Source organism: Nannospalax galili, unplaced genomic scaffold, assembly GCF_000622305.1.
Source record: "Nannospalax galili isolate Female #2095 unplaced genomic scaffold, S.galili_v1.0 scaffold70, whole genome shotgun sequence".
In the NCBI taxonomy this organism is placed as follows: Eukaryota; Metazoa; Chordata; class Mammalia; order Rodentia; family Spalacidae; genus Nannospalax; species Nannospalax galili.
In genome coordinates, this window is record NW_008328543.1 from 964,806 (window position 1) to 990,967 (window position 26,162).

Consider the following 26,162-nt stretch of genomic DNA (forward strand, 5'->3'; position numbering starts at 1 on the left):
CAGATCCTCTGAGACAAAAAAAAAAATGTCATATTTGAGGTAAGAAACAGTAATTTTAATTGACCGGGTAAGGGGAAACAAAACAGATAAAAGGTTCCCATCTGTACAGGAAGCTGAGTAGAACCAAAATGGTTAGTGCTTAAATGTGGATTAAGGGAAGAGCACATTTTCTCCCTGTATTTTGGGTAGAAGACACATCACTGTTACATGAAGAGGGAAGGGCTAGAAAACGGTTGTGGAAGAAACCAACAGTGCTTTTATATAATGACATGGTGATCTGTCGGCAGCTGTGGACCTGGGTGTAGGGGTCCAGTGACACGAGAAGACCAGAGGAAAGAGGGAATTCACGTCTAGACAAGGCTGTGGAGGGGGTCAGCATGAGGAATACAGGAACCCAGGACTTCGCTTTAATGTATAAAGACTGATAAAGTGGGAGGAAATGGAAAGGTCACAGAGAAAGCACATGTGGGTACACGGGGGATGTCAAAAATGAGGCGTTGCCACTGTCCAGACCCAGGTGGGGTTTAGAGAGGAAATATTTGTGTCAAATTCAGTGACATCAGATAGATTCAACTCTCAATTCTCATGCAGCCCATCCACAGGGGCTGGACCCTGCACTGCCCTGAGCTTCCCTGCTCGATTGGGCAAGGTGCAGAGTGACCCCACTGAGATACTCAGCATCTACACACACAGCAGAGCAGGAGCTGTGCAGCTGCTGGCACTCCACATCTATTTCACAGGCTGCCTCGGAAAGTCTCCAGATGCAATGCACTGCCCCAGAGGGACTGGCAGAGACAACTGGGGCTGTGGGGAGGGGACACCACAGAGAGTTCTCACTAGGGAAATGCTTGGAGGACCCAGAGGAAGGTCATGCCTCAGATGCCAACCTGCTGAGCCACATATGTGCGGTCCCAAGAACAGCACTCCAACCCTCAAGAGCTGCCCTTTGACGGGAAAGCTAAGCCACTGGAGTCGGAGCCTTGAAACCCTGGAGACCCAGTCTCTGCAACCGTGGATGCAGAATGAGGAGACCTGGTTCTCCAGCCTTATGATTTCGTGTTGTCTGTCTTAGGAGTTTGGATTTCTGGGGATCTGTTGCCCATTTCTTCTTTCTAATTTGAAATGTATCTCTTCTATGTTTGCTTCACTGATCTCATTTGGAGTCACAGAATGTGTATGCTTTCAAGAACTCTTTCTAGAAGACATTTTGACTAAGGATGAATCATATCTTGAGTAGCAACTATATTGGATTTAGATGAAACTTTAGAAGTAGAATTTAAAAGTGATGCTGAGGATGTTTGAGACTAAAGATATTGTGGAGGAAGGAATGGACTTTTGTATTTGAGAAGAACATGGATGTGGGGTGCAATTTGAAGACATGTATCCATTCAGAATCCTTATGTGGGAGCTAAAGAGTATGAAGAGACAGAAGGCTCAGCAGGACAGGAGGAGGTAACCCTGTGGATAGATACTGGGCTGATGGCCCTGGCAGTGGCTCTCAGCTCCTGTCCTGGTGTCATTCCTTTCATGATATCAGAGCATGATATCATTACCAGAGCAAGGAGCAGACCTCCTCCAGACCCCTACTCTGTCCATGCCTTGACTCCATTACATTGAGATATAAATTTCTGATTTTAATAACACGTCCATTCCTTGGTATTTGGTTACAGCAGGAGAAACAGAGGAGGGCAGAGGAATATTCCAACTTCCATCTTCCCAGAGCAGTGTGTAATGATCACTGAAGGAAGTGGGTATAAGAGGAGCTGACAGGACTCAAGTGTGCTGTTTCCCAGAAAGTTAACGAAAACAGTGTCCAAGTTAGCTACGCTCTGCCGGGTGCCTGTTAGGGCTTTCTGGTTGGTTTTGTTTTGATTTTCACATTAAATTTAATTGGGACTGAGCAATACAGTTATAAATTTGTATAAAGGTTTTCTCTCCTTTCTGACTGTGCTCGAATGAAACTTTTGAGTGTTTTTGTCTAAATCAACTTACAGTTTTCCAAATGTATGCCAAAGAGGATGACCATGAGAAGGTTCACATTCTTAAAGCAGGGCTTGTCACTGTGTTTAAAAATACTAAATAGAGAGAAAGAGAGGAATGTAGGCATGACAGGAATTGTTGAATGTAAAAATGTCATCTGGTAATGTATTTTAAAGTCTCTGTGAAGGTCAGAGTCTTGTTTTGACTATTAAAAGAAGCTCAGAATTAAGGGCTTGAAGGATACAACATCAGACAAGGGCATGTGAATCAGAAGATCACATTATAGCTGTATCATCCATAGGAATCTTGACATTCCCAGACTGAGCAATATGATATGTGATCATGGACCTGTGGGGTCTTAGAAGACTGTCGACGGCTGACCCAAGCTCAGCGTGTGCAAATATAAATTAAAATGTGGGGGGAGAAGAGGTGACACATACACGTGTGCTTAAAGGTGTTCAGAAATGCTCAGTGCAGTCGTTTCCAGATACATCCTGAGTAGTGCATATTTATGTGTCTTGATGCTTATTGCATAATTGCTTTTACTTTAATTTAAAATCATATATGAAGTGAAATAGTGAAATTAACTGTGATAAAACTGCATCATCGAATGGTTTATTTTATTAAAAGTAACATTCGAAAACTATTCTGTGAAAGGAAGTTCAAGATGCAGAATTTGGAAAAAGTACATTGTATCTACCTGCTCAAACAAATATGGTTCTAATTTGTAAGTTGTATTTCATTTTAAATATATAAGACTGTCTTCTTTTGGTTGGTAACATTAGAACATGCTTTCTTTAGCATCTGCGACCATGTTGACAGGAGGATGACTGCCTCACAGATACCAGCTTAGAACAGTTTCTGCAACATGACCCAGCAATTCCAATGCACGTAAAATCTGTTCTCTCATAGCAGGAATGTCACAACATCACAATCCTTTTCCTTAGCTAATGGTCTTAGAGGTAAAGGGGGACAGTTTTAGTTAGAAAACAGAAGATGAGTTTACAGAATGATGAGTCTCTAGATCACAAGACTCTGCTGAGAAAAAGGCGATACCCTGGCTTAGGAAAAAGAAAAAACACAGAGTGAATGAACAGCAGCTTAGATTACATAGATCAGACAAGATCAAGTGCAGTGTCTAGATGAAGGCATTTCTCCACAGTGGATACAAAAAGAAGAGTTTAGGAGAAAACAACCCTATTCCCCAACGAGACAGTCGTGTGCAAAGCAGATGCTCCTGAAGACGAGGTTCCCCCAGTACACTACCCACTGATTGCCCTAAACAGAAAAGCAATACATCTCCAAGCAGTTAGGAGAGGCAATATTCCATTGCCGTGGCCACACCCTCTATCATAAACCCTTCCATCTTCTTTTCCTCCTGGGGATATCACCAAAGCAAACATCTGGTGTAGTCACTGCGTTACACACTGCTATGGCCATGTCTTCTCTGCTTCTGCTCTCTGCGTCATTAGTCAACTCCCTCACTACGCACCCGAGTCTCTACACCACCATTTAAGTCGATCAATGGACCAAACAAACCTAGCGAGTACCCCTCCATCAGTGTCTGCTTTGTAGCTCCTTAAGGAGCATCACTGGTCAGGGGCTTGAAGAAGACTCAGGTGAGCTGAACACAGCCCAACACTTCCTTCCTCTATGGATGTTTTTAATCTTCCTGTCTTTGCTAAATACGTGTTGGGACTGATTGCTGACTTAAAACTGTGACTCTTCTTTCTCATTGCCTCTTGGCCAAACGCACTCCAGTGTTGCACATTCTGAAGACTGAGCTGATCTGTCATCTTATACCCTTCATAGAATCATTTCCAATTGCCCAAATATAAATCTTTTCCAGGATGGTGAACTCTCATAGTCACATGTCTTCAGTACAGAAGCAGCATCTCCTGTTGACAACATAACATCTATTTTCATTGGAGTTAGTGCACAGGTATTTGATATCATCACATAATTGCAAAATGTGTTTGAGTGGACCTCCTCTTCCTCATCGCTCCCAATCCCGGCCCTCCTCTATGCCCGTGTCAACCCCCCCGCTGCATCTCTTTCCTCTTTCGTGATATATATGCTTTCTCCCTGTCCTCCAGAAGCTAAGCATTCAAATTTTTTATCAACTCCTCCTAAAGCCTAATTGCCAAATTAGCCTCAGAAAAGGGTCATGGAAGGGACAAGTCTTCATTTTGTCATGGTGTTTACCCTCCATTATCCTGTGTCCAATCTGAATGGCAGGGGCCTACTTTCCCAGTGTTCTGAGTGTCCCCTCATGGATCTGAAAAAAAAGAAACTCTCTATGTTTGGTTGGGAATGGCAGTTGGCCAATTATTCCACTCAGGGCTAAGGGAAATGCTCTTACTCCAGTCATTTCCCACAGCCCTAGAGACCAACCATTTCCTTTGGATTCTGTTCTTAGCTCGATGCTGGTCACCAGGCTCTCTAGACTGAAAAGCCTGCAGATGTTTCTTTATATTTGCTGAAAGATTAACATATAAAAGATGCAGAGTCTCTAAAAGTAAATTTCATCTTTGTCTGGCTTACTCACATTTTCCAGATAATTATGTCTTAGAAAAAGCAGATTTGGTGCTAGGCACATGGCTCAGTCCTTAAGAATACTTGCTATTCTTGCAGGGGACTCGAGTTCTGTCTCCAGCACACATTCTGGATGGCTCACAACTGCTGTGGCTCAAACCTGCACACACCTGAACATACCCACTGTGCTGGATAGTTTCTATTGTCAACTTTATACAGTCTATAATTACTTGAGAAGAAGCAACCTCAGACGAGGAATTTCCCAGATGAGACTGGCCTGTGTCCATGTCTGTGTGGCACTGTCCTGAGTGCTAGTTGATGTGGGAGGCATGGCTCACTCTGGCGGCACTCTCTCCAGAGACAGGGTCTGGGCTCGGTGAGAAAGCTACCTGAGCATGAGGATGGCAGCAAGCAGCATTCCTTACTGAAACCGAAGTTTTCTGCACTAGTTCCTGCCCGGAATTTCATCAGTGATACCTTGTGACCTGGAAGTTTAAGTCAAATTACCCCCTTCCTTGCCCAAGCTGTTTGTGGTCAGAGTGGTTTTTGTCATTGCAACATAAAGGAAACTAGGGCAGCCACATAGAGACATACGTGTACACACATAATTAAAAAACAAATCACTCAGAAGTCAGGCGTGGTAGTACACGCCTTTAATTCCTGCACTCTGGAGGCATAAGCACGCAGATCTCGGTAAAATCAAGCCCAGCCTGGTCTACACAGCAAGTTCCAGGCCAGCTGGGGCTACAGGGAGACCCTGTCTCAATCAATCAATCAATCAATCAATCAATCAATAATAAATAAATAAATAAATTTTTCAAAAAAAGAGAAGCAGATTTATTTTCTTGAAAGATTCAAGAATATTCACGATTTCCCTAGTCTATTACTAGAAGACAATTTAGTGGGATTTTCAGACTCAAAAGGCACTGTAATCATTTGTTTCCTAAGATTTCCAAACTGGGAATTGTTTGCATAGTCTGACTAAAACTCTCATACTTTTTCTGAAAGTTATGTAGCTGTACAATCAAGTTATTCATTCTTTTGAAGATAACGTTTCTCAATTTTTCGATCCAATTATTTTTATTTTATGTGGACAATGTCTTGCTTGCACATCAGTACAACACCTGAGTGCAATGACCATGAGGGCCACTAGAGGGATTCAGATCCCCTGGAACTGGAGTTATAGTTGGTTGCTAGCTGCTAATGGATGTTGGGAAGCAAACTTGGGTCTTTGGCAAGAGCAGCCTGAGCCATATTTCTAGCCCCTTCAGAGAGTAATTTTCATCCATTTATTCCTCAAAAGCATATGAACCTTGCTGATGGCCACTCCTGTCAGAGCCCCAAACACGCCTCAACTCTTCCCTAAAGCTATCTTCACAACTGGAGTCCTTTTCTCTCTTTAGGCCTAGGCCTATGTTTTTAACTTCTGTTTCTGCATCTGTGTGTGTATATATGCCATGTGTGTGCAGGTGTCTGCAGAGACCAGAAGGGGGGCAGGCGATCCCCAAATATAGATATACGCATCTGTAACCCACCTGATGTGTGTGCTAGGAACTAGACTAGGGTCTTTTGCAAGAAAACAACATACCTTTAACTGCTAACCTATCTCTCCAGCCACAGTTGACATTTTAAACTATTTTCTTAATTTTATTTTATGTGCATGAGTGTTTTTCCTGTACATATCTAAGTGTACCATGTGTGTGCAATGCCCACAGAGGCCAAAATAGAGCATTATAGCTCCTTTGGAAGTGGGGTTGTTAGCTGCCATGTGGGTGTTGGGAACACACTGTGTCCTCAGCAAGAGCAGCCAGTACTCTTAACCACTGAGTCGATTCTCAAGCCCCGTAGCTGGCATTTTCCAAGATAGACATTTGATGCTGGCTCTCTGGTTCGCATCTATGAACATCAATTTTACCCTTTACTAGTTAGATATTTACTCACTCATTTAGACCAAGATGGGCTCAACTTGTTTCTAGACACTCAAATTACAATATGAATAAAACAATGATTTTATATACCTAAAATTAGCTTCATAATGGGTGAAGTAGACAGTATTCTATAAATGTGCAATATTACACAGCATGCAGGAAATAGGAAGTGCACACAGTGGGGTTATATGTTGTCCTAAAAAAATCCACCTGTCAGTTTCTTTTCTGAAATTATTAATTGAGCATCTGGTCCTGATGATTCTGTCTTTTGTCAGATTTTTCCTCAGCATCTCCATGGATTGAGGGGTTTCATTTGATGTCTGAAAGCCCTCACAGTAAGTGTTGTGAAGCAAGCCGGGTGTTAAGGGTAAGTCAGGAGTGACTGGGGTGTATGAGGATATGTGTGTGGAGGGGGTGGTAATCAGGGCGAATAGGGACATAAGACATACAAAATAACTGGGGTGGGTGGGGGAATATGGTTAGGGTGTGACTGGGGTAGAGGGGGACTTAGGGGCTCAGGGAGGCTGTTGTTCAGGTCGGAGGTCCAGGAGGTGGGTTATTGGAACAGTGTCTAAAAGGCAGGAAAGGAGTCAGTTGTGCCCAAAGCTGGGCAGTAAGGTCAGGGCCAGAGGATTCAGTAATGCAAGCCCTCAGTACAGATGAAGATGTATGAGGAGACTGGAACTCCAGGGAGCCAGACCGACTGAACGCAGCAAACGATAAGTCGGTGATGTGTGGAAAGATTGCTCAGAAGAGCCAGACTTCTGAAGGTGAACTGCTGGGGTCAGAGCTCAGCTTTGCCATTTTCTAGTAGAGTAATTCTGGGAAAATGACTTAACCCCCATGACTCCATGTCCTCACTTACAAGGGAGACACAGTAGAAGAACCTCTTTGGGCTTTTGAGGGGACTAAAGTTGTTAATTTATATCTAGCACTTTCAGAGGTGCTGTTTCCTACATCCCTGTAATGAGTTATCAGTGATTAAGATCAAGAGTCAGATTGTAAGCTAGTGGACTGTTAGAACTTTGTAAGGAAAAATACCCCACAGAACAATCTCTGTACACCAAAGAAAAGTCTTAAAACGTGAAGATATCCCTGTATTTGGTAGGTTTATATCATTTAGTTTTAAAAGTTTAAAGACAGGATAAACAGTAGTGGTCTGTTTAAGATAATAAAAACATTTTTCAATTAATCTCTTTCTTTGAAAGTTACTAGGTATTCACACAAAACTGATGACTTATTATCCTCAAACAGATTGTTTTGCAGTTAGCCCTGAGCCATTAAAGCCAAATTAAAGTTTTATATCACTTAATATGCATCACACATAATATTGCATACATGAGGTAAAAAATTCACTTATGTGTAAAGTCACACACATACACCACATATATGTGCACACACACATATGCACACAAAGGACAAGCTACAACTAGGCTTTAGAAAGAATGAAAACAGAGCACGTTATCCTTGTTATAGATTCTGTTGTGTCTGCTGAGAGCCCTTCTGTGTGGCTCATTTCTCAAATGGATGCATTCTGGACAGGGGCATTGGAAGGATGATTACAAAGGAGTTTTAACTTAAAACAAAGATTTCACAAAGGCCAGTCTGAACCAATGCAAGCCAGTGGTAAAAATTCATATTGACTTTGTTATGAGATGATAGATGCGAAAAGTAATTTGCAACACAAAACGCCAAATCCACAGTTCACACCTGAGTCCACACTGCACCCTGTTCATTGTAGGGAATTTTACAGCTGTGTAATGAATGGGGTAGCCACCATCATGGCATCTCAGATGGGAGTCAGATGATACCCCAAAACCCTAAATGCCCAATAACTGCTCTCTCCCACTTTACCTCAACTAAGGACACCATAGGTCTGACTTTTTCTGGAAAGTCTTCGATTGGAATCACGTGGTGTAACCCTGTTCAGAGTGGTTTCTCTAGTGAGGAGTAACTATTTGTTTCTTTCCATCCTTACTGGTGGCTTGAGAGCTCAGTTGCTTTTAGTGATGAATACTATGCATATGCACCGACATTGTGTGCTTCAAAGTGTGTGTCCAGCCACCACCAAACACTGTTCTGGGTTCTTCCACATTTGGCAATTACAAGAGTCTTTTAGAACCATCTGGGCAGGTTTCAGAACTAAAGCCTGCTTCTGTGATCTGCCTCCAGACATAATCTCTGAAATCTGAAGTGTCAGGGTATACAAGCTATACTTAAAATTCCCTTTTACATCTTGAAGACAAAGAAAAACAAATGAGCAAATGTTGTTTTTGTTTTTAAATGATGCAAGAAAATGCTTAAAAATAAACAGAAGGCAATGTATATATAAAACATTGTAGTGTTTTATGTTTTCATTGGATACAAATTAATAAATATTTATAAGGTCCTAAAAATTATTCCCTAATCATTAAGGCAGGTAGGTGTAAGGAATTTGTCTGATAAACGTTTTCCTCATACCCTCCTGTTATCCTAATTGCTGTCCTATAATTAAGACTGTACTTGTGCCATCTAGAGAATTCTGATCAGAGGTACAGTGTGCTGTGAAGAGCTCAGAACACAGTTTAAAATTGTTAATAAATCCTTGATGAGTTTGTCATTTCTCTGGTTATTTGGTTTTGTGCTAAATATTAACCATAAAGCATACAAACACCTTTCAGTAAAAGGTAAATAGCCAAATCCTCTGTTATTCTTAGAATCATATGGTGAATTTAACCTCCTCTTTGGGGACAGGCCAACCTTGGTTTGACTGATGGCTGATCATTTACTGGCCCCATGACCTTGAACAAGTAAGAAGAGCTACTGGAGTTTATGGTTAATCATAAATAAGAGCTATTGGGATTCAAGAAAGTAGTGTTTGGCAAAGCTGTCTCTGGTCAAGCCAATTATCAAGACTGACTGTTCCTGTGTTACAAATTCAGTATCAGAATCACTTTTCTCACCTCATTTCAAGTATCTGTGACTTTTGACACAGTGATCACCCCATTGAATCTTCTGTTTCTGCATATTATTTGTTTATGTATCCCACTTTGGAGGATAAGCCTCAAGTAAAACCCAAAGTGACCATACTGGAGAGATATCTATCTGCAGTGGTGTTTACTGGAGCAGGACTGGAAATGCCAGATAAGGAGTCAGTGGAAGTAGCCACTGATGAGCCCTGGGTGTGGTACAGACACTAATGGGAAAGCATTGCACCACAAACAAGAATGAAATCCCGTCATCTGTAGAAAACAGTTGGGCTTACGGAATCTTAATATTAAGTGAAAGATGTCAGACACAGAAAGACATATATCATGTATTGTCTCCTATGTGGAATCTAAGTCAGTCTACGTGAAACAATAAAATTACCGGAACTAGGAAAAACATGTCCTCAACTATATTTAGAAGCTAAACATTTGATCTCTTAAGAAGTACAGGATCGGATTGCCTGGACAGGATGTGGGAGCGTGTGGACAGAGGGTGCTCCTGGGATGCAAGTGTGCCAGCATGGATTGGAACATGAGTAGCTGGTGTTGTATAGCACACTAGAGAAACTACAGTTCACTACGATGAAGTGACTATGTAAAGGTAGCTGGTATAGATTTTCCAGATCTGCAACGCAAGGAAATGACGCCTATCTGAAGCCAGACGCACACGCACACGCACAGTCTATTACTTATATCCCTAATAACAAATCTTGATAGAGACTTCTGTCTCCATCTCCAAAATTTTCTAGAACTTTTTCATCTCAGCATCCACAGTGCCAACCTTTTATCAGCCACCAGTGTTCATTAATTTATCGTCATAGCACCCTGATTCTGTACTCCTCTATTAAAGAGTTATCAACAGAGCTACTAAAATACTTCCTTAAAAGCTTAATATAGGATGGTATGACTCTTATGCTGTATATCCTGAAATAGACACTTCCATGGTCAAGAACAGAATCCACATCCATTTCATGGCTGCTATGTGTCCATCTGACACCTTCTTCTGATCCTTTCTACCTATTTGTGTCCCTGATGCACTGTGTCAGAGGCTCTGCGCTCTGTGCTTACTAAGCTGAGTCAACTCAGCTGAAGATTCTTACATGGAAATACAAGATTGGCCAGGGTTTGTGGGACGTTTTTTCTTGATGCAGGAGAGCCCAGCAAAGTGTGGGCAGCGCCATTGCTAGGCAGGGGGTCTGTACTGTGTAAGAAGTGTAGCTGAATAAACCGGAGGACACGAGCCAGTAAGCAGTGTTCCTCCTCCATCGTCTGTGCTTCAGGCCCTGCCTGTTGTCCCTGTGTCATGAACTGCAACCGGTAAGGTGAACTAAACCCTACGTCCCCAAGTTGCTTGTGGTCAGTTGTCAGTGTTTTCAGTTTTTGTTTTGTTTTTTTACAACTACAGAAACCAAACCCAGGCCCTCTTACTTTTTCTACGGTATCTCTACTAAGCATATCAATCTGTCCTGGATAGCTTTAATGTCAACTTGACACACCTGGGTTGAGGGAGCCTCAATTGGGGAATTGACTCTATTGGACTGGCCTGTGGCCATGTCCATGGGGCATCTTCTTGATGAGTGATGTGGGAGGGCCCAGCCCACTGTGGGTGGTGCCACCCCTGGGCAGGTGGGCCTGTGTTGCATAAGAAAGCAGGCTGAGCAGGGGCCAGGGGAGCAAGTCAGTAAGCAGTGTTCCTCCATGGCCTGCGCTCCAGCTCCTGCCTCCAGGTTCCTGCACTGAGTTCCTACCCTGGGCTCCCTGATGAACTGTGACCTGGGAGTTGTAAGATAAATAAGCCCTTTCCTCTCCAAGTTGGTATTGGTCAGAGTGTTTTGTCACAGCAATGGAGAACAAACTAGGACAGCATCCTTTCAAATCTCTACTGAGTACTTCTCAGCGAGGCACAGGAAGGAGGGCCTCCAATCTCCCACTCTGCTGGTCCCTCTCCAGGTCCCACAGAACGTGCCACCTTTGCCTGCTTAGCTTCTACCTCACAGCAGCTACTGCATGCGCTGATTCAGTGTCTGGTTCCAACATCTTTATCAGCCTGTGACGTGTTCAGTGTCATCCTATGGCTTGGCTCAGATGAAGAGAAACGACCAAGCACAATTTTATCACCCTAGATTTGTTTGTGTTTTCAGGTTGGTAATTTATTTAATTTAGAGGTAGCAGCAGGTGTGTTAGCAACAAGCTTTGTGAGAACTTGAAAATGGAGGGTGGGACTTCGTGTCCACAGAATATGTGGATTCTCAGGGATTAGTCTGCACGAGCAGCGATTTCTGCCTGTGCTGATATGATTTTAGAACACTCATCCCTAGACTGAAACTCCAGCTGACAAGACTCTACAGATAGTATCTGAAGCTCTTAGATGTTTTAAAGACAATTCCAAGATCCTGTGTAACATTCATCCGGCATGCTTATCAGCAACTTTATGGAGATTAGAGAAGAAGATAGACTTCTCTCTCTCATTTCTTAAGGAACAAAAATCTCAATTTTATTTAATTTTTATTTTACTTTTATTTTTTGGAGAAAATCCTATGCAGCCCAGGCTGACCCTGAATTCACAGAAATCCTCCTCTTTCAGCTTCTCAAATGATAAAATTCCAGGAACATGCCACATTTTCCAGCTAAAAGCTTGTTTTAAGCAGCAGTTATAGACTGGGTCACATGTAGTTAACTGTTGGGAGAAACTGGCTTTCTCTTCTTTTGATTTTAATATATTAAAGCAACAGCTATTTTTTGAAGACAACATAAAAAATGACTTTCATCCTTTTTATCCCTCTATTTTTAAATTTTATTACTAGTTATTAAACTATGTGCCACATGATTTGAGATGATTATATCATCTTAAAGAGTTGAGTGATTATTATAATCATTCTTTATAAAGGATGTACTTGTCTCTATAAATAAACTGGCAGTCTCTGTGTGGGTAAGTGGTACTAATTCCTGAATCCCACCTTCACTTACCTGGCCTTCTGCCTCAGGAGGCATGGTATGTTCAACCTATGCAATCTGCACTCCACATAAGGGCAAGGATCCTGACCTCAACTCTTGCTCCTACAGGCAATAAAATGAAGCCAGTTCCCATCCCAGACCTGCTAAGGAGTTTGCTCTGACCTCTCCAGAAAGCTTCCCCACGTGTCTAACAAACCCTTCACCTGTCTCCATGGAGAATACCTGTACCGCTTGTGGAAGCTGAGCCAGGCTGCGTCTGGAGAGCGGGGCTGTGACCCCTCACAGTGGGACCAGGAAGGAAATAAAGTGAAGCGAAGAGATGCCACGGATGACTTGTGGTTTTGGTCTTTTAGGTTTACTCAGTCATAAAGGAAACAAAGCACCACCCCAACAGCATACAAATAATAACTGGTGTTTAGAACTTAATCCATGTATGGAACTCTAAGTGGAGGCATCACTTGGTACAGACATCTGTCATCCATGCCTGCTACCCAACATGTCTCATCTTATGGAGGCTGTGGGGGATGTTCTGTTTCCAGTTAAAAAAAAAGGATTCTACTAACCAAGCTCCCTGCTTTATGGTTTAAAGGGATGCTTCGCATTTTCAAGAACATTAAAACCAAAACAAAACCACCTGCTACACTGGCAATAAAAACTCTCCTGATGATAGACCTAAGGAACAATGAATTTCCAAGCAGCTAGGAACCTTTTGGAATGTACTCTAGCATACAGAATGCATAACATAGTACATTATAATATCTTATTAAGTCAGGCATGTCACAAATTAGGATAAAGGAAGTATGCCACACAAGTGATCATTAGGCATTTAGACTTCAAATTTACCTGGAACACGGTGTATGGATGTGTTCTTCAGTTACTAGAAGCCCTTTCATGTAAAATTCCAGCATAGAAAAGAGTTATTACAGATGTTTCAGTCCGAACAAAAACACTGGAATGAAAATAGAGGGCTTCAAACAAAATTACAAGTTCAACCACATCTCTCTTTGTGGAATGCCTTAAAGAAGTCAAATATGCAAGTTCACATGTAATAAGAAACTGGAGAAGATGGTCAGAGATTGACGGCTCGTGTAGTTCCATAAGCCCCAGAACTCCTCAGAGAAACATTAGCAGACAAGAGATGAAAGCTCCATATCTTCAAAGTCCTAATTATATCTATAAGACGTCCCAGCACTGTTCATGACTGATGAACATTATTCTCCAAATTAATTCAGAAAATGTGAAAATAAGCAAAATGTTTCTTCATAATAATCTTCTCAAATAAAGACATTTTAAATATTATTTCTACAATTAATAAGTTCAGTGCCTTTTAGGACAAGTATCTCAGCGGATATAATTTATAAGGAAAATTAATGAAAAAAGGCACCTTCCTTCTATTCATCAGCGTGTGTAGTTTAGCTGATACAGGAGACTAAGGAGTTGTGTGCTGCTTGCTGAAGAACAGTCTTTATGAGTTCAAAGACTGAAGGAAGAATAAAGGGTTTACAGAAGAATGAACGTGGAAGAGAATTTTGGAAAATGACATAAAGTCTCATCCATAGACTCCCAAACATAATTCTCACAGAAAAACAGGGAAGCAGGTTCTGGTGCCAATGGACTCGAGGTCTTATTCTAAGTGACCAGAGGCATAGGGCTTATAATTCCCTAACACACTCTAAGTGTCAGATCCAACACACTGCCATTTAAATATTACTATGATGAAAGGTCAAGGGAACTGTGACATACTTTACAATTTCCCTTGTCTATGGGTAAGGCTCTATGTGTAAATGATTCTGAAATTTAGATGTATTTACTTGGATATAAAATTTGGAAATAAGGAGGGTCTCATTCTTCCTTAGTTGTTTTAAACCTTATCTTGAGCTAAGCTTGCCAAATTCACTCTCAGGATAAATATTTCCAGTGAAACATATAGTAAATATTTATACCACAAATTTCAATGCAATGAGATTTCTCACATTTTATCTACTGGTTCTGCAGTTGGACACACTGAGCTTTCTCCTCATCTTCTCCCCTAGCTTCTCGGTGTCTACAGGTATCCAGTACCCTGTCCATTTCGCTCCTGCCATTATCTGTGTTCTTTCCGTTTGTTGCCAGCCTTGACACAGATTGTCCGCTTGTGGAACTCCTCCAAATGTTTTTATTCATTTTTCTTCATTGATCTTGTTTTCAACGTCACAAATTTTGAGATAGTCAAACCTTTTTTACTTACAATTCTTGAGATTGGAGTTTAGATGATTAATTTAAATGTTTTCTTATTTTCAAACCAGTGAGATAGCTCAGCAGGTAAAGGTGCCTACCTTCAAGCCTCACAACCTGATTTCGGTACCTGGGCCCCACCTGATTGAAGGAGGGGATCAGGTCTCTCAAGCTGTCCTCTCATCTCTATGTGAATGCCATGGCATTAGCATGCCACACTCCTAGTAAATAAAATGTAACTTAATTTTTTTCTTATTTTTAATGTATACTTGTGATGATTCGTGTTATTCTCTCAAAGCTGTAATAACTGTTTTCCGTGTTCCATGTTCTGATAGCTTCCTTTCTGGGATTTTGTTCTTGTTGCTGTTTGCTTTTGGAAGCTAGCTCTCCCTCTATCGCCAGCTGGTCTGGAACTTGCTATGTAGAGCAGGGTGGGCTTGAACTCAGAGATCCCCTGCCTCTGCCTCCTGAGTGCTGGGATGAGATTAAAGGCATGCATCACCACACCCAGCTTACTTTCTGATACCTTGTTTTTTCATTTTCCTTTAGTTAATTTAGTTAACAGACATCCGGGGGATGGGCTACTTGGGTTCCTCCTGTATGAGGTTCACTGGCCTTGTTGAATATGTCAATGTGTGCTGCAGAATTTGGAAAAATTTCAGAAGTTATTTAGGCAAGTATTTTTTGCTTTAATTTACTTTAAAATTTTCTATTTTTGAGCCTTTCATTGTGAGTATTGTCTTTGCATTATTTCCATCCGTCCCATTTCCACCAAAGCCTCCCATGCCCCACCATGCCCACTCAATTTGTTTTAACATTAATAATAATCAGAGGATAACAAATTGAGAGGGTGAGGGGCATGGGAGGAACTCCTGGGTACCTGTGTGTAGGACTGTCCACTAGGGTTAGACGACCTTTCAGGAGGCTGGTTTTTCTAGAACATTGACTCTCCCTCGTCCCTTGGCAGCCATCGATTGCCTGTCATTCTTCATCCTGAGGTGGAACTCTGTGGCATTCCCTCAGGCCTACAAAAGGACAAAACCAGCTGTGATGCCAAAGTGGACAAGTAGTTTTCTTAAGACGGTCCTCCATTCCCTTTGACATTTCAGACAACTCACAAACATAGAGGGTTCAAATGTTACTGTTGCCCCAAGTTAGGGGCTATTAATGTTCCCTGTGTACACCAGCTTCCCTAATGCTCAGATCTGATGCCTATCAACTAACTACTTCAGAAATGTCTTGAGATTGCCACAAATGAGCAGTCAAGAAGAGAAAATAGAAATAAAACAAACAAAACAATAAGCTATCTGTGAAATGCAGACAATGTAGACATTCTATCTCATGAGAATCTGTTTAATATTCCTTTTAAAGCTTTTGTAGCCACATAACAAAGATTTTTTTTCTTTTCCACAGAAAGTAATATTAAATCCACCATTGGCCAAAGTAGGAAATACCTTACTGTTAATATTATTGATATTGAATATCCAATTTAAATAACGCATTATCAATAGTTAATGTTACAGTTATTCTATTAAGAGTGAAAAAAACTTAAATTTTAAGATAGATTGCAATGAAGCATAAATGCATCATTGCAACTTAACTATTGATCCACTGAATTCTTTGTAAGTTGCTCAAAACTAGATGGAAATAAATGGATACAGAAATTACTAAAAATGGAAGCCTCTGAGTAAACAGACACTCATTAGAGAGCAATTTTCACCTTAGAGAAGAAATTATTGCTCATAGCAAAAGATCTATGGTTTTTGCACTCTAATATATTTAAAGACATGTGTTGAGGACATCAAATCCTGTTTTATTAGCTGTGCTCTGGGAACCAATTACACAAGAAAGAAAGTCAGGTCCTGATTAGATTCAGAGGATTTACTTTTGCACAGAAGTTTGAGTCTTCATCCTAAGCATGGGATCTCATAGTAGGCGTTGTTTGTAAGCACGCATTGCCCCTTTGATCCCAGAGCAATGAAGATAAGGAAAGCACCGATGACTATCTTTGCTTTGGAGCCTCTTGACCAACAATCCTCACCCTGCCTGCTTCCTGTCCCCTATCATAGAAATTCGAAGAGAAAAGACTATTAAGTCTAGAGGTGAGCCTGGCTTATCACTAGGAAAGAATGATACTTACAGTTTAGGCAGCTTAGAAAAAAATGAAATTTGATTATAAGGACTTCAAATACAGAGAACATGACCTTGTATCATGATTATCAAGACAAATTGATGATATACAGATAAAAAATAGATGGAGAATCATATATATATATATTCACAGACATTGCAATGTAACTGTAGACATATATATTTGTAGATGTATAGTTTGTGTGTGTAATTTTATATACATATTGTTCCTAGATTTTTAGAGCATTAGATTAATAGTATATATGTCCCTTAATATTGATATATAATTAAGAAAAAATGTAACACTATGCATCTATGATTATTTCTAGGACTTTCTTAGTTTGTTCAATGTGTGGGATTTGGGTTTGACAAATTTTTCTCACTTTGTCAACCTTCTGAAGGTTAATGAAATATAAAAATCCAATTAAAATGTGCAGAGAATTACCAGACCCCAAGGAGTCTGTGGCGATGCTCAGATATCATAGGAAGCTTAGCATTTCAGAAAAGTATGAACTGAAGTCTGAGTGTAAATCTACTACACAGTCATCAGAGGGCTTTGGGAGTTGCATCTGGGTAAGGTCAGTTTGCTCATCGGGGTAGGCAGCAACTGATGATCCTGGGTGATCTTGGCAGGAAAGCAGAAGGGTGTGGCTACTGTGGAAATACGTCTTTTAAATTTTCATAAATTTAAACACATATCTACCATACAGCATGGAAATTGATAGAATGAATAAGAGATTACAAGTGTGCAACATTCATAGCTGCAATATTTGTAATACTAACAAATTGGAAACAATCAAAATTACTAATGGGAGGTCTATGGAGATTTTAGTGCATTAATACCTGGGAATATTATGAAATTCATTTTAAAAGAAGGGACACTTGACTCAAGGTAAAGAATCTAGACACAAATGACTGCATACTTTAAGTCTCCAATTGTATGCAACTACATAACATAAACGAAACATGACTAGAATTGCCTTCAGAGAACAGTGTATTACTCTGGTAATTGTCTCTTTCTTGGTAAATGTATCACTGAGTGATTAATTTTTCAAAATTCATCAACCCAAATGTTTATGATGTAGGTCTTCATCAATCCAAATGCTTATGATGTGAGTCTTCAGCCTGCTCAATAATATATTTAAAAAGAGAGTTATATGTCATGAATATTAATGGATAGTATTATGATGAGGTTTTCGATCATTATTTTAAATTTTCCCACAGGTGGAAAAAGAATGCATCAAAACAAATAGCTTGAGTTGATTTTCATATAACATTTTCATCACGATATAGGATGAAAGATAATCTAGAAGTTATGAGTTCAATGCAAGTACATTTTGTCATTTTATAGATGCAACTATGTCTATGAGTATAAATCAGTGAACCAAAGAGTAACTTAAAAATGATACTTTTCTTTTATAGAGGAGGCATTTATTTGAGCCTTTGAGATGATCAGCATCATTCTGAAGAACCACAAACCATGTAGTTGGGCAAATAGGTTTTGAATATTGTTGTACTTTATTCCTTAAAAGTATTCCCATTGAAAGAAACAATAGATCTAGCTTGCTATTATCTTTCAGAGTGATTGTATAATGAATTAATACATGTGAATAATTCAGTATAGAGCTTGTTCCATAATATATGTTAAAATAACTGCTTTAAAGATAAACATTTTGTTTAAAAAAGAAAACAGTGGCCATTAGTATCAGGACATTTCAGATGAAACATGTACTTTGGTCATTCATAATTATTTTTCTGCTATCATATAGAACCCTAAATAAAGCCAAGCGGCCCATTGCTTGATCTCCAGTCTAATGTCATGAAGTTTGTTATGAATTCATCTTGGTAGCCAGGACTGTGATGGTCAGGGTTTCCCTTTCACTGACTGCAGATGTGCAAAGAGACTTACAATTCTAAATACATACGGATATCTTCTCACAGATAGTGTTGTCTGTTCCAAAATATTGTTGAGGGTGAAATGCTCTGACCTCCTGGGGCTAGGGCCAGTATGGATTTCACAATGCATCACACTGTTGCAATTGCAGTATGCCCAGATAACACTAGAGTGTCCCTGCTCCATGTTCTAGGTTAGATCAATGAGTCTTAGTCAATTTGTACAAATGCTTGAAACACACACCACACTCAAATTTGTTTAATAATTAATTATTATTAGAAATAAAAAACACAGTTTTTTTTCCAGATCTGTACTACAATCCACGTCATTTAACATCAAGAAAATGAAGGCTTAGATGGTACTGTCTTCATTTCAAAGTAAATAGAAAGAAATTGACAGTTCTGAGACATTAAAAAGTGTGGGTTTTTTTTTCTTTCTTTTTTAATTAGACAATGCTTTAAAGTCTCAAGCTGGTGACAGCAGCCAATAACACAGCGTGATGAAGATGGAGCAGGCACTCGGAGGAAGTTAGGTGGACACCAAGGTCAGATCTTAAAGTAATTCTAAATCCACTAATTATACAATGGCAGATCGGCCCAGTTGAGCTGAACTCAGTTAAGGACAGGATAAAATCAGCAGGGCTGCTTGAAGAAATGTCTCAGTTCCTAAAGAACTTACCGCACAAACAAGAAGACCTGGGTTTGAGTCCCAGAGCCCTCACAAAAAGCTGAGCACAATAGTGCATGCAGGCACGCTCAGCCCTGGGGAGGGAGAGACACGGTCAGGGGCAGATCCAGCTGAAGCAGCAAACCCCGGCCACTGAGAGACCTTGTGTCAAAATATAATTGGACAATACCAAAACAGCTGCAGCTGCTGTTTAACTCTGCCACAAGGGCACGTGCTCGTGCACACACACACACACACACAAATATACATTTTCATCACATTCATACATATGTATACATACATACATGCATACACACATAAGCACATACACTCAGACATATTCATATGCATATACATTCATCACATACACAGTACACATATCAGAGACATACAAACATACCGAGAAACAACCATACATAAATGAATATCACACACAAAGAAACAGACACATACGTACACACAACCATATACATATCACACATATACAAACAGATGTAAACATACATAAACATATATACACACATAAACAAACACACACTCATGGATATATACACATATACACATGTACACATACACACATAAGCACCCATTCAGACACACATAAACACATATACATACACACATTCTCACACATATATTCATACACAAATTCACATACATAGACACATTCCTGCCCATATACATAAACATATACATGTTCATATATACATACACATATTTATACACAAATATGCACACATACACATATTCCTTCATGTAGACACATGCAATCCCACAGATGTACAGACACACTCATATCACACACATGCATATACACATAACACACACATATATCACATACATACATATACAAACACATACGCAAATATACACACATAAATATAAACACTTGTACACATAAAACACACATGCCCACCCATACACACAGGCATACCTACATGCAAATATAAACACATGTATACAGCAACAGATACACATGCATATGTATGCACACATGCACAAGCATACATATGCACACATGTGTACACACATGCATTCACATATACACATAAATACACACACAATGATGAATAACCAACCGTGAAGTTTGAGAACATGAGTCTGTGACTGAGTTTTGCTTCAAACATGGTCCCACTTTTGTGGCCACATCTCAGTAGAATTTTTGCAATGCAAAACATTTGGCAGGCAAAAAATAGATAAAAACAGTCTTCTACATGAGAAGTATAGACTATTAATTGATATTTGTTCATCATTATCTATTTTCTGTATAATATATTATTATCTACATGTTTTAATCACAATTGAATTCCCATTTTTGTGGCCACATCTCAGTAGAATTTTTGCAATGCAAAACATTTGGCAGGCAAAAAATAGATAAAAACAGTCTTCTACATGAGAAGTATAGACTATTAATTGATATTTGTTCATCATTATCTATTTTCTGTATAATATATTATTATCTACATGTTTTAATCACAATTGAATATTTTAAGTTTTACACATTAACAAAATGTATTTATCAAACCCAATCAAAATTTTAAAGTTATATGTATTCTAGCTAGAATCATGTCTATTCAATGCATTTTTTTCCTTAATGATTTCTAATAAGGGAATCCATTTATACCATGGAAATGAATGTAAATAGTTTAAACTAGCAAAATTTAACATTTTCCTCTATGGTACTTGATATTTGAAAAAGACTAGCACTTGTCAAAAAATATCAGAGGAACATTGGTAAAGCATAAATTTGTAAAGAGACAGCTACTATGTCATGTCAGAATATTTATGTGATTGTACTTGACAATTAGCACATTAATAAATTAAAATTAATGTTTATTTTGAAATATCTATTTTTGAAAAACAAAAATTAGTTAACAATATCTTATATATGTAATTTGAATAACATTCAAATAAAGAGTCAAATTAAGTTCATTTAAATATTTTGTTTCTAAACAATTACACACACACACACACACACACACACACACCACTTTAAAATTTCTACGAAGGAGTTATGCTTGTGTGTTCGGAAATTCCAAAGCATACAATTACAACTTATGACTTATCTACTCAGAATTATTTTGATAAAATAATAAAATTGCAATCATTATCTAATATTACACCACTTAATACCTTATCACCAATTTAAATTGGGTGGAAATATAATTATTTAAATGTAAAAGAATCCGTGCACCGATGTAAGTAGAAAATATTACCTGAGTTATGAGTCTACTAAATTGTGTTGTATCAGTTACCTTCTGCTGCCATCAGAAAATTTTAGAAAAAAAAAAAGCAACTTATGGAAAAGAGTTCCAGCGTCCAGACCTTCTGTAGTCTTGGCAGCAGCAGCTGGTGGGGACGTTGGGAACTCACATCTCCAGCACAAATAGGAGCAGAGTGTGAACTGATGTAGGGCAGAGCTGTGAGTCCTCAAAGAGCTCCCCTGGTGACAGGCTTCCTCCAGGGATGCTGTGGCTCCTGAAGTCTGCCTCACCTCCCCAAACAGCACCTCGTACCAGGGACGCATGTTCAAATACCTGAGCCTATGGACAACATTTCCGATGCAAAGTACACTTGTGCCTTCTTGGTTTGCAACCAGTTCAAGGTTTAAAAAAAAGTCCATTACCATGATACATTATATTGATAAATAAAATATTTTATGACCAATGAGAAAAATGTTTATATGTATGATATACATATGTGATATAAATTCTATAGTAGTAAAGAAAATCATGCCTTAATTTTTGTAAAATTTGCAAAGAGTGCAGTGAGTCTCAGATGTTGTAATTTGACATTTCAGTAAAATCAAATCTTTTCTAATTTTAAAAATGAAAATGTTTTTAAAGTTGCTATCTAGTAACTAAAACCTCTAGGAAAATATTCAGTTTCTAAACTTTGGTATAGATAGGCTCAAATAATTTTGTACCTCTTTTTGTCCTCTCTCTCTCTCTCTCTCTCATCTCTCAATGCTCTTCAGCTTTCAAGACTAGTATTTCCTATTTCATTTTCTTCTCCCTTTGTAACTTAGAAGTAATATTTGCTTTTTATCTAAAATATAATTTTCTAAATTGAAATTGAAACAAAAATTTTCCCTAACTCTACTCATTTTTTATTGTTGGTGGTCCACTGAATCTCATTCTATAAACACATTTAAAGATAAAGAAAATACCTTTTAATGATTGTTTTTTTAATTCTGTGTGTATGAATGTTTTGCCTGCATGTAACTGCACTACATGTTCGCAATGCTTGAGAAGGGCCAGAAGAGGATGCTGGATCCCTGAAACTGGAGTCACAGACAGTCATTAGTTGTGATGTGAGTTCTGAGAACTGAACCAGAGTTCTCTGCAAGAGCAGCCGCTGCTCTTAATCACCCAGTCATCCCGCAGCCCCCAAAGAAAATATCTGGGTAGAACCAATCTTCCGTATGTCTGTCATGAGGATATGCCTATTTCAAATATTAATGAAAATTATCCTCCTGCCTCTGTTCTGCTTTTTCTAAATAAAACTCCTTACTACATTTAAGGGGAAAAAAAGTGACCATGTACTGCATGTGAAGCACAGTGTGCATACTGATCAGTGGATACACTGAAATCATGTCATAAAGTCAAAAGAACATTTATGAATTGACCAGAATGGAATAAGTCGCAGATGATCTCAAAATGAGGAGCATAAATACAGTGCAACTGAACACACGTGGGTACAGGAATTCACTTTCTTCTGTAGTGGTGAGCTAGTCGACTGAAGAGATATATCATACCTCCACTCGTTAATTAATGCAGAACATTTAAATTTATAGTACAGGGACTGGCTGACCTTCCTCGCTGGGCAACCCTAAGATTTCATAGTAGCTGGTTGAGATTAGCACTAAAATGTAAGCTTTCAGATCTACAATTAAAAGTAAATTACGGCACTTACATTTTTGTAGTATATAAACTTTTACTATTGAAAATGTATTTCAGTCTTTTATCAGGAAATCGATATCAATAAATTTTATGGGGAGAAGAAAGAGAAAACACATTCAGGGTTCAATTTAGACTCTGTTCGTAAACAAATCTTGAAACCTCACATCGTATATATGAAAGCCATAATCATTTTTATAAAGAAGTCTATACAATGAATTTTACTAGGTGTACACAGTGGGTACTCAGCGTGGTTTTATGTAATTGAGACTCAAGTGTAACTTAATGACAGAATTTTAAAATAAATACCGATTATATGTTAAAGGGCAAATAAGCATTACGCTTAGACAAACTTTCCTAGTTCAAGAGCACTGATATGAACTGTAGTATCTACTGGTGAGAAAGCAGTGCTAATTTTAGCTTCTAATCTTAATGTTCTCAAACAGAACAAAATAGATATAATACAAAATGCACATAAAAATATAATTTTGCTCAACCACATTTCAGTGTATATTGCTGGTTTGTGCAAATTTAAAAGGCAGAGATAAGTGATCGTTTCCAACATATTGGAAACAGCACAGCTTCTTAAGGAATAGCTCTAAAGTTATTAAAATATAAGTAAAATTTAAATTACTATAAATTCTAATACTTAATATTTTTCATTAAAATATGTACTTTTAAACTTGCACACATATTTATATGTTAGTAAATATAATGCCAATTTGCATATTAGGTGTGAAAATATAGCCATGAAAATTTTAAAGAATTTCTGATAGAAGCTGTCTATTATGTAGGAGAAACTTATTTCTCTCAATACTAGTAATCTATGTTGAAAGTGACAGAAAGAAAATATTTAAAACAGGTTTTAAATAAAAAGAAAATTAATAGCTTCATATGATTAAAGGTTCCTGTACAAAGTTAGCATGGAATATTAACCTGAGCCCAATGCTGGTGACCTCCCTTGCTTCCCACGTGAGCTCTACTGTTAAACTACAGAAGGCGGTTCCTTTAGCCTTGACAGAGTACTGTTCTATCTTCATAGCCCAGGAACTGAGATCAGTCACCCTGGCTGACAAAAAAGGCTGCATGTTCTCACTTATAAGTTATGTACAGGAGGCCATAATGCACATGCTAAATTTCATTAAGACAATGAATTACACAAAGTTCATATGTGGTACAGCAGCGAAGTCCACCAGATCACATGTAGGGAGGGGAGAGGGAGGGAATGAGGGAGGAAGGGAGAGAGAAGGAGGGAGGGAGGGAGAGAGAGAGACAGAGAGACAGAGACTAGAGACCTGGAGACACAGCAGATATTTTCCAAATCTCACTAATCCATATAAAAACAAAACATGATTTGAAGAGAAAATGATTTCAGTGATGAGAAAGTTTAAGACAAATAATTTATTAAAACAAAATTACTGAAAATGTGGGATTTGGATATGATTAACCTTATTTTTAATTTTTCTGTTCAATTTTTGGCAACAATAAAGTCAACATAAACAATAACTGAATTTATCCAATTAAGGCCGAAAATATAGATCCAGGAGTTCTGCCAGAGAAACATATTTCTCCTTATTTTTAGTCTAATTTGCATGAAAAAAAATCAGCCACAGGCAAATGGTTTGTTGGCGATCACATAGAAAGCCTGTAGTTTTGACATAGTGTCACCCCTGGAGGAAATTATAATCCATTAATAAGCACAGAACATTGGCAAGAGAGACCACAACACAGACATTGGACAGTTGTGATGTTTTACTTATATTCAGTACTGCTTGATGTTGAAAATATAGAAATGAAAGATAAATATCTTAGAATTTTTAACACACCATTTTTCAATTTTCACAAGTAGGAACTCAAAGAAAACACAATGAATGTGATGTTAATGGTTCACCCAGCAGGGCTGAGAAGCTAGGAACTCTGGCTATACTTTGAAGCTGTTGACTATTAAATAAGAAAATAAAAAGAAATGTGTGCTTGCAGGGGAGTTGAGGGTCTTTAGAATCCAGACTGTATGTTCTCTGTCAACATTGCCTCTTTATAATCCTGAAGGAGATGAGAGGGACGTCACTGTTAAACGTCAGATGATGTCAACAGAGCCACGGGTGAATTGGTTCAGTGAGGACAGGGACCCTGGTGGCCTTCCAGAGATGCTACCATATTCTTTTAAAGCTTTATTTTATTTTAAATTATGCATCTGTATGCATCTGTGTGTGGAGATTTGCATGTCAGGGCAAGTGTCAAAAGAGAGAAAATGAGGGTATTGGATCCCCTGTAGCTATTACAGCTGTTAATGAGCCTCTAGGAGTGGGTGCTTGGAACTGAGTATGGATCTGGAAGAGCAGCAAGGCTTTTTGTTTGTTTGTTTGTTTGTTTGTTTGTTTTGGTCTTTTTGAGACAGGGTCTCCTTGTAGCCCCAGTTATCCTGGAACTCACTATGTAGAAGGCTGGCCTTGAACTCACAGAGATCTGCCTGCCTCAGCCTCCCAGGTGCTCAGATTAAAGGCATGCGCTACCACGCCTGGCAACAGACAAGTATTTTTAACTGCTGAGCCTTTTCTCCAGCTCCCCATATTCTATTCATGATAAAATACTCAGGGGGCAAATGTCAAAGTTTCAGTAAAAAAACATTTCTCTCTCAGTTGCCTTATATAGTAATGTCTAACTTACCTCACATCAAGACAATAGACTTTTGAGTCTGCTGAAAAAGCATATTTAATACTTGGTGATATTGAGACATTTTCTTTAAAATGATAGGAATTGAAATTAAATTTCCATTTAAGAAAAGAGGCTGATCATGGTACAGACATCTTTAATCCCAATAATGGAAGAGGCAGGTAGATGTCTGGGAGTTCAAAGCCAGCCTGGTTTAGATTGAGCATTTCAAGTAACCCAAGGATTACATAGTAAGTCAGTCTCTCTCTCTCTCTCTCTCTCTCTCTCTCTCTCTCTCTCTCTCTCCTCTCTCCTCCACCCCCCCATATCTCATTCATGTTGT

General features: G+C 38.9%; 1 protein-coding gene across 1 annotated transcript in view; it reads right to left on the reverse strand.

Moving 5' to 3' along the window:
• Positions 1-26,162, reverse strand: part of LOC103729463 (protocadherin-15) — a 1,150,197-nt gene that overhangs the window by 949,562 nt on the left and 174,473 nt on the right. The gene's annotated exons all lie outside the window — the stretch shown is intronic.